We start from the raw sequence: 9,911 nt of genomic DNA on the forward strand, positions 1-9,911 counted from the left end.
CAGACACAAAGAGTCAGTGAAAGGCACCTGTGAGCAATTCCCCTGAGGGCAGGGAATGCTCACTGTAGATTCTTTCACATCTCCCCAGGGGGTGAAGGGTTGAGCCTGGAGGAGTGAGGGGATCAGCCCAGGCTCTGTCGTTGTTCAGGATCCCTGAGTGCAGCAAACGGGAGAGTTCCCGGCTGGGAGAGGCCCCACTCAGAGGGAGTCGCTGGCCCAGGAGTGTCATTATAGGACACAAAAGAACACAAGCTCACATCATTGTTCTCAAGGTGAAGAAAAAAGGGCAAGTTTATTTTCTGACTCCAACATTTACAGTTTTCCAAAAGTGACAGTGGATTGGAGGGTGACAGTGACACCTCTCCAATGACACTGGACAAACCAACAGTCCATCAACTGTCTCCTCCTCCGTAAAGGAATGCAAAACAATGAGTTATTTACAGAAAGTGTGTGAGAAAGTTCACTACAAGAATGTCAACATCAGAAGGCTTAGAAAATCTTAAAAAACCAGATGACACAAATTGGGCTAAACTTGACCTCTGGTGACTGCTTCTCTGGTGACTGCCCCTGCACCACTGGGGCTCACTTGTTTCCTTCCTATGGAGACCATTGTGACACTGCAGAGCATTGTGGAACCAATGGGCCATGGTGACACTTAGGGACTTGTGGAAGCAAGAGAAACATTGTGACCCCGCAGCGCACCATGGATCCCAGGGGCCACTGTGACACTCTGGGGCCTCGTGGAACCAAGAACATCTTTCTGTGCTCTTCAAACCAAGAACATGTGGCCCAGTTGGGCCTCACAGTCCCAAGGGACCAGTGTGAAGCAGCAGGACTTTGTGGAACCAAGAGGCTATTGCTGCATTTCAGGGCCTTGTGGAGCCAAAGGGCCATTGTGATCCTGCAGGGCACTGTGGATCCATGGAGAGCATTGTGGCATTGCAAGGCCCCATGGAATCAGGGAGACAATTGTGACCCTGCAGGGTCTCATGGAAGGAAGGGGCCATTGTGACACTATGGGAAGTTGTGGAACCAAGGGAATCATTGTTGCACTACTGGGCCCCAATGGAACCAAGGGGCCATTGGACACAACGGGACTTCATGGAACCAATAGACCATTATGGCACTGTGGGGCCTTGTGGAACCATGGAGACCATTAAGATCCTTAAGGACTTGTGTAATCAAGTGACCGTTATGACACCTTAGGGCCTCATGGAAGCAAGGAGCCATTGTGACACTGCAGGGCCCTGTGGAATGTAGGGAACATGAAATAGGTGTGGCTGCCTTGGCTTCCCAGGGGTCACCTGACAGGTCTGCCTGACCTTGGAATGCTGAAGGCCATTCCCATCTGCCCCTGAAACATGGGGGCTCTGGGCTTTTCTTTTTATGGAAAAGAACTGTCCATTTTTTCCAGGCATCCATGGCCAAAATTACGATTCCACCTCCAAATATCTGTGTAATCAAGGATTGCTCCCAGACAAAAGCTGCCAGGACAGACAGGTCTGGCTGTTCTTTGACTTCTGTGTGGCAGCACTCACATATTTTCCAAACACTGGAAAGAGCTCTGTGCTTTTCTTTGTATGGAAAAAAAAATCCCTCTTTTCCAGGCACAAATGTTCTAAATTAGGACTCCGCATTCGTAATTTCAAATATCCAAGGGTTGCTCCAAGCAAACTTGCAAGGTCAGACAGGTCAGGCTTACCTTGGCCGCTGATGGCTGCTGTTCATCAGCTGCTGAAACACGGGGCCTCTATGGTTTCCTTCCTATGGAGACCAATGTGACATTTGAGAGCCTTGTGAAATGAAGGGGCCATTGTGACACTGCAGAGCCTTGTGGAACCAAGGACAGCACTGTGGCTCTGTTTGGCCGCATGGTCCCAAGGGGCCAGTGCAAAGCCGCGGTGTGGGAGTTAGCCCAGCTGTAACTCAGAGTCAGACAGATTTTACCCTGGAAGAACTGGGCGTGAGTTTCAAGTTCTGGGAATCATTCAATTTACTTAGGGTGAGCTTGAGACTTTTCCCATAAGCCTTTAGTGTTGTTATGCTAAGTTGTCCAAGTTCTACTCCTGTATTGGTTTATTGGTTACTTATTTCTTCTACATGATTATTGTTCTAGTTTTCTAGCCCCAAGTTGTTGCTGCTTCCCCTTTGTCTCAGATTTTAGGATCCTGCCCCTTGTACTGTGCTGGATTTCTCCATGTTTATTATATTTCACCCTGTTATTAAAGTTCCTTTTAAACAACTCCATTGATCCTGCTCCTTTTCATTTTCGCCACACTCACCCTGAACTCAGGGAGCCAGAGATGTTTGTCACACCTACCCTCATTTGGACATTTGGTGCCCAAACAGGGACCATGACATTCAGGGATCCCTGTGTCAGTCACGTCAGCTGGGGTTAGCAGATGGATAGGCCAGTGCTCCCCAGGATTTTGGATTGTGCCAGGCCTGGTGGATTCATCGTTGCTTCAAGGGACCTTGCCCAGGATCGGCAGGGACAACGATGGTTTCACCTGCATAGGATTGCAGGTGGGTTTGGGGAAATGCAAGATATTTATTGCCCATTTTGCCATTGTGTTTTTACAGTATGCACCCATGTCCCATAATTAATTTGAGGTGTTGCGGTGGCTCTTCTCCATAAGGCAAAGAAAGCAAAATGGCCAGCCATATGTCCACAGTAGAAAGGAGTGTATATGGATGCTTTAATTCTCACTGGTCATGATGAAATATTTTCAAAGAACGAATAAAAATCAATCATGAGGTGGATCATTAAAAAATTTCCAGACACCTCTGGTGTTGAAATCCATACCACTGAATTTTGAGACTAAGTGGAAGTTAAATTGTACAACCTTTTGATCAAAAGGGACTCCATTGCATCCCACATACTCCCCATCATCCACACCACACTTGAGACCCTTCACCAGCCAGCAGCGGGTTGAAAACTCAATCCATTGGTCACTCCTAACTCGGGACCTCGCCCCAAACCTGCCTTTATCAGACTTTCCACGATGGTCCAAGATGGTGATGGCCATGCCCTCTTGGAGTATCATGCCCTGGAGAGTTAAGATGGAAGGAGCCTGAACGTGGCTCAAGAGCCCGACCATCCTCCCTCCATCTTGGCTCCTCCATTTCCTGCTACCACAACCTTCTCTTCCGCCTGAACGAACCTCCAGACTCCACCCCCACAACTGTGGGTCACACCCCCACTGTCAATCATTCCACCTCCACCCTGGGCCATGCCTCCAGAATGCCAGTCCAGTTGTTTGCCATCCTAAATCAAGGCCCTTCCTCCCCAACACCTGACAAAATGGCAGTGCCCTTTGCCTCACCCTCCGGCAACAATATGACCCCATGGTCAAAGATACTAAAGCCAACTGTCACACTATTTCTAATCCAAATGTTTCTCCTCCAAGTTATTCTTCCTCCTTAGAAAATAGTTTGGATTCCCCACAGCCACCTCACCCCTTTAACCCCAGAAGATCCCTGGGAAATGATCTGGAAATAAGCAGTTAAGGAAAGAGACTGGCAAACAGTCTCAAACCCCTCATTGCCCCCGTATGTTATGAAAGAAGGGGGCAGAATCCCAGGTATCAGCCATTGGTTTGAGGGGAAATCAAGGATCTGTGTCGGGCAGCTAAAGACCATAGGAGAGACTTCCCTTGTTTTAATGGCCTAATGAGGGCCATGATTACAGCACATGTCTTAACTCCCTATGATTTAAAATATATTATGACCATGTTGTTGTCGCCTACAGAATACACCCTGTGAAAAGGGGGATGGAAGTGTTTACTAAATCAATTAATAGTGACTATGCTAATAATGAGGCAAGAGCGGAATCAACCACCTAGCTGGAGAAGGACAACACAGCCTACCAGATGACCAAGCAGCAGGTATCTCTAGAGAAGTATTGGATGATATCAAGGAGATGGCTTTGCAAGCTTTAATCCAGGTATCGGATGGTAGCATCCCCAGTGTGGACTACCTTGGGTGGCTGCAGCTAAAGCTTTAGGACAATGAGACCATCTTGGGTGCCTGTTAAGTAAGCAAAGCAATGCTACCTCCCTCACATTGAGTGGCCTGTTCTCAGAGACAGAGACCATCAGACATGCCACCGTGCAGAACAGCAATGGCGTTTTTACTCTGGGCACAGGGGCATGGCTGTGTAGACTCTGAGGGCATGTGTTGCATGAACCTCTCCATCCACAGCGAGTCAATCCACAAGAGCATTCAGGTACTGAAGGAAGGGTTCAAGAAGCTTCAAGTGGAAAACAACGACTGGTTCAATAAACTCTTCCAATCCAAGGGACTAAAGGGTTGGATGATGTCTACTGAAACTGGACTATTAATTCTCTTAGTGGTTGTTGTTGTATTGTTAATGTTCCCATGATTGTTTGAATGCTTTTAGAAAGTCTTACAAAATTCTTTCAGTTCCATCTTTGTTGTAAAACACAAAGGGGAAGATACCCAACACAGGCTCCTCACGGACTCCTTGGAGGAGAGAATTGGAGGCCAGGATGGCACAAAACCTCTCAGAGACTCAGTGAGGAAAGGAAAATCTTTAAAAGTACCTAAAAGTATTCTTAAATCCATAAAGTACCTTAAAAACCTTGAGTATCTCAAAGCATTAATGAGCCCTGCTAATTTTCAGTACAAAGCTCTCCAGGGACTCGTTAAAGCAGATAACTGGGGCCATGATTGCACAAACCTCTCACAGAGTCTGTATCAAAAGGGAAACATCAAGTACTTTGAAAAAACTGAAGTACCCTGAAGCATAAATGAGCCCCACTGAGTGTTGTTACTGACAAAGCCTCTCCAGGGACTAATTACAGCAGATAATTGGAGGCCATGATTGCATAAACCTTTCAGAGACTCCAAGGCAAAAGCCAAACCCAAAGTCCTTTGAAAAACATGCACAGAGGCTCTTGGCCCAGAGGCAGCTCCTGGCAAGGGCAGCGCTGCAGAGAGGCAGCTCTGGCCAGGAGCAGCTCCTGTGCACAGCCCAGCAGGGCTGGGCACTGCCTGCAGCCACCCTGGGCACAGCACAGGGGCACAGAGGGGTTAAACTCAGCCTGGGCTGGGAGCACAGAGCAGAGCTCGCTCAGGGCTCACTAGAGCAGAAATCAGCCCAGGTTTGAAACAGTCATTCCCTGGCTGTGGGAAGAGAAGCTGCAGTTCCTGCAGGGATCTCCTGGAGCTGGCACATCCCACAGCTTTGAGGACCTTTCAGGAGGACTCTCAGAGCTGCTCCAGGGCAGGGCTGTGGCCCCAGGGCAGGGCTGGCTTTCCCTGCTGCCCCAGCCCAGGCACAGCCCAAGGCAGCTCCTGTTGCCAGGCTCTGCTGCAGGGCTGAGCAGCCGGGGCTGCAGCCAGGGGTGCCCAGGGCTGTCCTGCAGAGCAGGGTCCTGCAGCCCAGGGTGCTCTGCTGGGGCAGGGACTCTGCTGCCTGCCAGGGACAGCTCTCAGCCAGCCCTAGCAGCTGCTCCCAGCGCTGAGGAGAACCTGTGGGGGGAAGGAGCCACACTGAGCAGGGCAGGGGCTGCTGCTGAGAGGGGCTGGGTGGCTCAGGGCTGCTCCCAGCTCCAGACCAGCCTGGGCACAGCTCCGGAGGACACTTCCCAAAGAAGGTAAGCCAGGGTTTGCTGTAAAGGTCAGGAGCTTTCCTAAGAGTGTTTCAATTTCCTACTTAGAGAAAGATGGGAATGTTGGGGTGGTGACAAAAAGTTTTTTTGTACTTTTTACATTTTTATATACTCGTAGCTCTCTAAATTACTATTATATAGTTACAATACTATAATCCTTACTTAACTCTATTAAACTCTTAACTGTATTAAACCACTATTATATTCTTATATAGCTTTAATCCTGAATTAAATCTAGTATGTTTCCTTACCTTTCTCTTAATAACCTGACTGTCTAAATATATTCCTAAAATGCTGTATAGTCCTATTCTTTTATATAGTCCTGAAATACTATATAGTCTTCTAGGAACTGGACATATAGGAGCATTTTGGGTTTTGAGAATGAGCAGAATATGAGCAGTCATTATAAAAAGTGAAGGCAAAGAAGCCTTTGGACCTACTCCAATGGGTTGACCCAGGGGTGTGTAACTAGGGAAACTAAATCTCCTTTTGGATGCTCCTGTTAAATATCCTAATTATCAACCTTAATAAATTGTTGAAATCAGGAGGTGGGTGTGCCCTTTCCCACTGGGACACCTGGAAGTTTCCAATAAGTGTCTGGCTTTTACTTTACTCTTCTAACACTGCTGCAAGGGTTTGTTTTTTTTTTTTCTCTTTGGATTATAGACAACAGGGGGATGAGAGAAGCAGAACAGGAATTGTAATCCCAGAATCCCAGGACATTCTGAGTTGAAAGGGACACACAGGATCATCAAAGGAATGTTTGAACATTTACACAGACTCCAGAACTGTAACTTAAGCTGGTCAGTCTCTCTGCTGGGAGCCTCTCAAAGGCCCTCAGCCACTCCTCAGCCCTGGACAGCAGCAGCATCACCTCTGCAGGGCCCAGCAGGGCTCTCCTGAGCTGCCCTTGCCCAGCTGCACACAGAGCCTGCCCCAGCCAGGGCCCTGCACACAGGCAGGTTTCTGTAGGGACCCGGCCAGGGCACACAGGCTGGGATGGGCTCTGTGAGCACGGGCAGGGACAAGGCTCCTCTCAGGAGGGAATGTCCAGGCCCAGGGAGATGCTCAGGGAAGGAGAGGGGGCTGAAGAGAGCAGAGCTGGGGGCAGGATGAGGGCACGGTTGGTGCGTGGGAGGTACCGGGCACAGGTGGGCATGGGAACACTGTCCTGAGTGCCCGGCTGTCTCTGCCCTGCCCTCTCAGGCACAGCACCACAACATCTTCTCTTGTTTCTGCCCTGCCCTGATATTGACCCTGTTACCTGCTGCTCTCAGGGAGGCTCTGGCATTTGCAGCAGCTGAGTCAGGCACTGCCCTTGGCATTCCTGCCAGGCAGGGGTGTGTCCATGGGAATGGGGTGTCCAAGCTTCCCTGGCACCTGTGGGGCTGTGGGCAAAGCAGCCCATGGGAAAGGGGAATGAGCTGAGCCCCCTCCCTGAGATCCCATTATGGGCACAGCCAGGGATCTCCTTGCTGTGCCCTTCCAAGCTCTGAGCTGCCCTCCTGGGTGCAAATCTGTGCCAGAGCCTCTGGGAGTTCCCTGAATGTCCCACGGGGAAGGGCAGAGCTGCCACAGCTGAGGAAATGCTGTTGGGTTTGCCAAGGGAGCCGTGAGTGTCCTTGGCACAAGGGGGTGCTGAGACCTTGCCCAGAGACCTTTAGAGAGGGTGAGACATTCAGGGATCCCTCTGCTCTGGGCAGGGTCTGGTTTATCCCAGGGTGACCCGGCAGTGTGATTGTGCTCTGATTGCAGCCAAAGGTGCAAATCCAGGGCAGCTGGGAACAAGCCCATACAGCCCCTCACCTTCCCTCAGCCGCAGGGAATCCTTTGCCTTTCTCATCTCTCAGTGGCAAACTCTGAGTGCAGCAGAAATGCTGGGGATTTATGACCTCAGAGAGCCAGGAATGATCTGTGTGTAGGAAAAAAGTCCTTAAAACAGCTCCTGTAATCCATGTCCTAAAAACCTAGGAGTGCAGATGCTACCAAGCCTATCTCCATTCTGAGTGATTCCTCTGAAAAATCCTGACTATCCAGGCTTGTCTCTCTGCCACATGGCCACAAACCCAGGGCAGTAGGGCAGGGATGGCTCCTTGAGGGCCCCCATGCACAGGCCTGGCGTCTCCTGGCACACTCAGCCAGCACAACTGGAGCCCAGGCAGGGACCCAGGTGAAGGTTTTCCCAGAGCAGGAACAAGGGTGGGTGAGTCCCAGCGGGACAGGATACAGGGAATGGCCCAGGTTTGGCTCAAAGCAGCTTCTCCTGACTTGTCACTGTCCTTTCTTCATGAACAGGTCCCCATGTGCAGGCACAGCAAATGTCCAACAGCAGCTCCATCAGCCACTTCCTCCTGCTGGCATTGGCAGACACGCGGCAGCTGCAGCTCCTGCACTTCTGCCTCTTGCTGGGCATCTCCCTGGCTGCCCTCCTGGCCAACGGCCTCATCATCAGCACCGTAGCCTGCGGCCACCACCTGCACACGCCCATGTTCTTCTTCCTGCTCAACCTGGCCCTCAGCGACCTGGGCTCCATCTGCACCACTGTCCCCAAAGCCATGCACAATTCCCTCTGGGACACCAGAGACATCTCCTACACTGGATGTGCTGCACAGCTCTTTTTTTTTCTGTTCTTCATCTCAGCAGAGTTTTTCCTCCTGACCATCATGTGCTACGATCGCTACGTGTCCATCTGCAAACCCCTGCACTACGGGACCCTCCTGGGCAGCAGAGCTTGTGCCCACATGGCAGCAGCTGCCTAGGCCAGCGCCTTTCTCAATGCTCTGCTACTCATGGCCTATACATTTTCCTTGCCCCTGTGCCATGGCAATGCCTTGGGCCAGTTCTTCTGTGAAATCCCACAGATCCTCAAGCTCTCCTGCTCACAGTCCAAACTGAGGAAACTGGGGCTCATTGTTGGTAGTTCCTGTTTAGGTTTTGGTTGTTTTGTGTTCATTGTTTTCTCCTATGTGCAGATCTTCAGGGCCGTGCTGAGGATCCCTACTGAGCAGGGACGGCACAAAGCCTTTTCCACCTGCCTCCCTTACCTGGCTGTGATCTCCATGTTCCTCAGCACTATTGTCTTTGCTCACCTGAAGCCCCCCTCAGTCTCGTCCCCATCCCTGGATCTGGCCCTTTCAGTTCTGTACTCGGTGGTGCCTCCAGCCCTGAATCCCCTCATCTACAGCCTGAGGAACCAGGAGCTCAAGGCTGCAGTGTGGAGACTGATGGCTGGATGCATTCAGGAACATTAAAACGCTGGCCAATTTCTGCCAATCACTTCTACTAAAAGACATCTTTCATATTTCTTGTTGCTTTGGTTGTGGTTTGTTCTTTTTTTCCTTTGTATTAGTTTTTCATATTGTTCACAAAGGAATGTCATTGTTTTTGCCATTCTCATTTTGTTTCTCTCTAACTTCCCTGTGGCCAGAGACTGTGTCAATGAGGGGCCACACTCTTTTGGCTTTAAAGGAACTAAAGGATCTCCCAGCCAAGTTTTTTTGCATAGATGCCCTTTGGTTCCCTTCTCTGGAGCTGCAGCAGCAATGTCTATGTGCAGAGCTGTGGGCAGATCAGTGTTGGCACAGCAGCTCTGCTCCTGCTGGCCACACCATTCCTGATCCAGCCCAGGAGCCATTGGCCTTCTTGGCCACCTGGGCACACTGCTGGCTCATGCCCAGCCTGCTGTCCATCACTCCCTGCAGGTCCCTTTCTGCCTGGCTGCTGTCCAGCCACTCTGTCCCCAGCCTGTAGTACTGCGGTGTTGTTGTGGCCAAAGTGCAGGACTCGGCACTTGGTCTTTTTAAACCTCACCTTGTTGGATTCACCCCCTAGATCCACCTGTCCAGGTCCCTGTGCAGAGCCCTCCTATGCTCCCAAAGAATCAACACTCACACCCACCTTGGTGTCATCTGCAAAGATGTCCTTGGTTCCATGAGGCCTCTCATTGTCACAATGGCCTCCTTGGTACACCAGGCCCTGCACTGTCACACTGGTCTCCTGGGTTCCATAGGGCCCCAATATTTGACAATGGACTCCTTGGTTCCATGGGGCTTCACAGTGTCACAATGTTCTCGTTGGCGGCACAGTTTCACAGTGGCCCCTTGGTTCCATGGGGCCCCAGAGTGTCACAATGGCCCCATGGTTGTTTTGCGGAGAAAAGAAGAAACCTCACAACTTTATAAAAGTTGTGAAGCCCGGTATGCTTTTATTACGACGCGTGCCGGATGCAAGTCCCCCAAAAAGGCATGCGTACCTCTGAAGACTTCGGGTCTTCTT

The 9,911-nt window shown here is 50.5% G+C and overlaps 1 pseudogene; it reads left to right on the forward strand.

The window, feature by feature from the left end:
• The first annotated feature begins 7,954 nt into the window (after positions 1–7,954).
• Positions 7,955–8,887, forward strand: LOC134433440 (olfactory receptor 14C36-like; annotated as a pseudogene).
• The last annotated feature ends 1,024 nt before the right edge of the window (positions 8,888–9,911 follow it).

This window comes from Melospiza melodia, unplaced genomic scaffold (assembly GCF_035770615.1).
Source record: "Melospiza melodia melodia isolate bMelMel2 unplaced genomic scaffold, bMelMel2.pri scaffold_18, whole genome shotgun sequence".
In the NCBI taxonomy this organism is placed as follows: domain Eukaryota; kingdom Metazoa; phylum Chordata; class Aves; order Passeriformes; family Passerellidae; genus Melospiza; species Melospiza melodia.